At 35.2% G+C, this 5,679-nt stretch overlaps 1 long non-coding RNA gene across 1 annotated transcript; it reads left to right on the top strand.

The window, feature by feature from the left end:
* Positions 1–1,250: 1,250 nt before the first annotated feature.
* LOC122144365 lies at positions 1,251–4,004 on the top strand. The gene is made up of 3 exons (XR_006159677.1): positions 1,251–1,289; positions 2,591–2,704; positions 3,886–4,004. It is a non-coding gene; the product is annotated as an uncharacterized LOC122144365 (long non-coding RNA).
* Positions 4,005–5,679: the final 1,675 nt, after the last annotated feature.

The following is a 5,679-nucleotide window of genomic DNA, read 5'->3' as shown; positions in this document are numbered from 1 at the left end:
GGTAATAAAGTATAAGGAATGATACAGTGATAATTGACAGTTAGGGGTGTGTACGATAACATCGCACCTAATCACGCACCTGATGGAATTTACCGCTGATTAGAGGAACCGGGCTTTACTGATGAGGGATTTGAGGGCTACTACTAATATCGGGCAGATATTTATCGTTTTGAAAAACCCCATATGACAAGGGCAGGGCATTTAATTATTTTTTTTTAACAGTTACCGGAAAGAAGCTACACAAAAAAATATATTTTTTTTTCTGGCCATTAATTTCTCAGATTTAAAAAAAAATGGACAAAAAAAAAGTGTTTGTAGTAACTTTTTAGTAGAATAAAAAAAAGCAATCATAAAACTGTCATTAGGAAAATATAAAAAAATATTATAGAATACAAATTATTGGTTATTGTTCAGCATTATATTTTATTTCTTAGCCACTTAAAAGTTGTAAAAGTTTTTTTTTCTTTCAATTAGACATATTATTATTATTATTATTATTATTATTATTATTATTACATTTGACATTTCTGTCCCCCTCACTTCTGAGATGATTGCTGCGTCCCTGTCCTGTAACATAACTGAATATTAAACTTTAGCTGTATGCCATGTTATCTTCATTTTAGGGATCAAATGGGTTTTGTGGCTCCACGTGAATTTACATTAAGTGGGAAATGGGCCAAAATACAGACCCCTGCTCTAGAGGAACCAATTATCACCACCACAGTCTCACAAAGGGGGACACTGAGATGGTGGGACACCTCTGGATTGGCTGTCTCAGTGTGTGTGTGTGTGTGTGGAGAGAGAGAGAGTGGGGTGTGAGTGTGTGTGTGTGTGTGTGTGTGTGTGTGTGTGTGTGTGTGTGTGTGTGTGTGTGTGTGTGTGTGAGAGAGAGAGAGAGAGAGATGGTGTGTGTGTGTGTGTGTGTGTGTGAGAGTGTGTGTGTGTGTGTGTGTGTGTGTGTGTGGTAGTTCAACTGTACTTGCATGTAGGACCATGTATGTGACTAAATACATTACTCTAGTACAGCATAATGATTAAGGGGGCCTCACACAAAGAGCAGCCTAGGTGCCCCTGAACACCTTAATCCACATCATGGAGTGTTTTTGATGAAACATAAAATACTTCTGAAGAAAATGATTATCATCATAAGGATTAAATCTGTTTTGTTATAGTTCAGTTCATCAGAAGAGATCAGAAGCAGAGTCCAGCTGTGTGTCTGTGAGGGAGTGACCGGTCTCATGGATCACCAAAATCTACATTAAGAGTGGAGATACAAAGACTGATCTCAGGTATGTTTTTATATAAATATTAGGGTAAATGTACCTATTAAGCTCACCAAAATCTACATTGAGACATATTTAGTGAACAAGATGTTTTTCAAGTCATCTACAGGTAATAAAGTATATGAATGATACAGTGCTAATTGACAGTTAGGGGTGTATGATAAATATCACACCTATAAATATCGCGACCTAATCAATGCAGACCTGATGGAATTTACCGCTGATAAGAGAACCGGCTTTACTGATGAGATGACACTTATCGGGCAGATATTTATCATGCAACCCCATTGACAGCATTTATTATTACAGTACAGAAGCTATAAAATATATTTTCTGCTTTATTCTCTGATTAAAAAATGGAAAAAGTGTTTGTAGTAACTTTTTGTAGTAGATAAAGCAATCATAAAACTGTCATTTAGGAAAATATCAAAAATATTATAGAATACAAATTATTGGTTATTGTTCAGCAGTATATTTTATTTCTTAGCCACTTAAAAGTGGTAAAAGTTTTTTTTTCTTTCAATTAGACATATTATTATTATTATTATTACATTTATGACATTTGACTGTCCCCCCCCACTTCTGAGATGATTGCTGCGTCCGTGTCCTGTAACATAACTGAATATTAAACTTTAGCTGTATGCCATGTTATCTTCATTTTAGGGATCAAATGGTTTTGTGGCTCTAACGTGAATTTACATTCAGTGGGAAATGGGCCAAAAATACAGACCCCTGCTCTAGAGGAACCAATTATCACCCACCACAGTCTCACACAATCCTGAGGGGGACTGGGGAATGGAGGAAACACTGTAGGATTGGCTGTCTCAGGTGTGTGTGTGCTGTGAGTGAGAGAGAGAGAGTGTGTCTGTGTGTGTGTCTGTGTGTGTGTGTGTGTGTGTGTGTGTGTGAGTGTGTGGGTGGGGTGTGTGTGTGTGTAGAGAGAGAGAGAGAGAGAGAGAGTGTGTGTGTGTGTGTTTGAGTGTGTGTGTGTATGAGAGAGAGAGAGAGTGTGAGAGAGTGAGAGAGTGTGTGTGTGTGTGTGCGAGTGTGCGTGTGTGTGTGTGTGTGTGTGTGTGTGTGTGTGTGTGTGTGTCAGCTGGGGTTCACCGCATTTCTGCATGTGGACCATGCTTGGGACTAAATACATTACTCTAGTACAGCATAATGATTAAGGGGGCCTCACACAAAGAGCAGCCTAGGGGCCCCTGAACACCTTAATCCACATCATGGAGTGTTTTTGATGAAACATAAAATACTTCTGAAGAAAATGATTATCATCATAAAGGATTAAATCTGTTTTGTTATAGTTCAGTTCATCAGAAGAGATCAGGAGCAGAGTCCAGCTGTGTGTCTGTGAGGAGTGATTGGTCTATGGATCATCCAGTAAAGTTTAAGAGTGGAGATACAAAGACTGATCTCAGGTATGTTTTTATATAAATATTAGGGTAAATGTACCTATTAAGCTCACCAAAACCTACATTGAGACATATTTAGTGAACAAGATATTGGTTTCAGTACAAGATGTTATACACAATAAATATATGAATCTCTCACACAAAACATTTTAAGTGACAAAAGCATTTTGATTAAAATAAACATCATTAAATCCAAAAAGTCTGGCTGTGCTTGATGAGATACGATGTTTATATCCAGAGATATTTAACACAACCCCTGTTTCCATTGAGCTCACAGTACATGTTTTATTAAAAATTATTGTTCTGCCAGTTCTCTCTTAGCAGGTCTTCCAAACAGTTCTATCAAACCTTGTACAATTAATCCAGAACACGGCAGCAATATTAATTTTTCACGAGCTGAAAAAGAACACACATCACACCTCTGTTTATCAATCTGCACTGATACCACTAGCTGCTCGTGATAAAAGTTCAAGGCATTGATGTTTGTCTATAAAACCAGCATTATTATTATTCTGATCTTTATTTGACCCTCGAACTCCTAGCAATCTGAAATGATTCTAATCCCCTATTCTTTAAAAACAACAACAACACATGACTTCTATTTAAGACTTGCACTCTATTTGTTTTCTAATGAATTTTGTTTTTCTTTAAAAATGTCTCTAACACTAGCCCTGCTCTATTCTTTTTCTATTCAATCCAGTTTTCTTTTTATTTATTGTATCATTAAAAAACCTTGTAGGATGTACTGTCGTTAAGCTAACTGATCTTGTTATAGCACTTATATATCATTGCTCTGTTTGTTGATTTTGATTGCTTCTGTGTGTCCTCATTTGTAAGTCATTTTGGAGAGAGAAGAAGTGTGTGCTAAATGACAGAGAGAGAGAATTATAGCATGTAATTTTATATTCGTGAATGCATAATTTCTAGAGATATATGAGAGAGTGTGTGTGTGTTTTTAATGTACATTGCTAATAGATATTTTAATATATATATTGTTACACAGAGAGATGCATTTGTATGAAAGCAAATACATTTCATTTTATATGATTAATCTTTGTAATAAAATAATTTAAATGAAATGATCCTGAAGTGTTTTTTAAAGTGATTGTTTAAATGAAATATAGGAGTATGTTCTTTATTAAATATTGGTAATTTAGAGGATTGACTTTAATCTCTCTCTGTTATAGTTCAGTTCATCAGAAGAGATCAGGAGCAGAGTCCAGCTGTGTGTCTGTGAGGAGTGACACATCTATGAATCAGTCCATTAGATTTTAAGATTGAAGATACAAAGACTGATCTCAGGTATATTTTTGTATAAATATTATTATAGCATGTCATTTTATATCGATGATTTAAGACTCGATGCAGCAGCTGATTTCAGTTTTTGATGTCAAGTCAGTGAATTTGTTTGAAAGCATAATGTGAGTAGTTTTATATGAATACAGAAGAAATTGTGTCATACCTTAGGTTACTAAATACAGGAATTTAATGAGAGTCTTACATTTAGAGAACACATATTTTAGGAGCATTGAATGATTAACAGGTTTTGCAGTCTAATCTAGTCAGTGTTTTGTTAAAATATAATTTATATAATATCATAAAGTATATATAATATGTACACTACCATTCAAACATTTAGGGTCAGTAAGTTTTTTGGTTCAGTTTTTGAAGGAAAGGAATTATTACTCTCATTAGCACCAAATCTAGCATATCAGAATGATTTCTGAAGATCATGTGACACTGAAGACTGGAGTAATGATGCTGAAAATACAGCTGTGCATCACAGAAATAAAATATATTTTAATATGTTTTAAAATAAAGTTATTTAAAATTATATACACACACACACAGTGTCCTCCATAAGTATTGGAACAGTAAAGACAAAATTGTTCTGTTTGCTGTGCGAGTCAAGAAATCTGTAAATATGATTAAAAGATGAATATGAGACAAAACTACAGAATGTCACATTTTATTATTGGGTGATTCAACACAAAGATGTTTTACCAGCTAAGAAAATCAGCACTTTTAGAGTTTCATCTCCCTATCTGATGTGTGCATATGTATTGGAACAGTTGCCTCACAGGTCTTTCTGAGTGTCCAGCTGTGTCCTGTTGCATTAATTCTTCAGATATAGAAAAGCAGGGAATGTGTCTTATCAGTTATATCCATTGCTTCTGCATTCTAAGTCTTGCATTCAACAATGACACACACAAACCAGGATGAAGACGAGGGAAGCCGAACTCTGAAAGAAAAGCAAGCAATTTGATGCTAAAAGAAAAGATGGAAGTCAATTAGAACTAAAGCAAAACAAAGGGCATGAGGAAATCAGGATCTGTTTGGAAACTCACTAATGAAGACATCAGCAACCAACCAGCGGCGACCTGATCGGCTGGAGAAAAGCAACAGTAGTTGATCAGAGAGACAAGATCATAAAAGCTGTGAAAATGAACCCCAAAAATACATGTCTGTAAAATCACCAACAACCTCCAGAAAGCTGGGGTGATGCTCTGACAATCTACAGTCCAGCAGGAGAATCTGACACAGAATTACAGAAGCTACACAGCAAGATGCAAACCTCTGATCAGCACCAAGTGCAAAAATGAGCAACACGCACCTAATCAATGACCTGATGGAATTTACCGCTGATAAGAGAACTGCTTTACTGATGAGATGACACTATCGGGCAGATATTTATCGTAACCCTACTGACAGCATTTATTATTACAGCACAGAAGCTATAAAATATATTTTCTGCCATATTCTGTGATAAAAAATGGAAAAGTGTTTTGTAGTAACTTTTTGTAGTAGATAAAGCAATCATAAACTGTTATTTGAAAATATCAAAAATATTATAGAATACAAATTATTGGCTATTGTCTAGCAGTATATTTTATTTCTTAGCCACTTAAGTTGTAAAAGTTTTTTTTCTCACCAGACATTACATATTATTATTATTACATTTATTACTTCTGTCCCCTCAC

The sequence above is a fragment of the Cyprinus carpio genome, unplaced genomic scaffold (genome assembly GCF_018340385.1).
Source record: "Cyprinus carpio isolate SPL01 unplaced genomic scaffold, ASM1834038v1 S000006655, whole genome shotgun sequence".
Classification (NCBI taxonomy): domain Eukaryota; kingdom Metazoa; phylum Chordata; class Actinopteri; order Cypriniformes; family Cyprinidae; genus Cyprinus; species Cyprinus carpio.
This window is presented reverse-complemented; position numbering and strand designations above follow the sequence as displayed.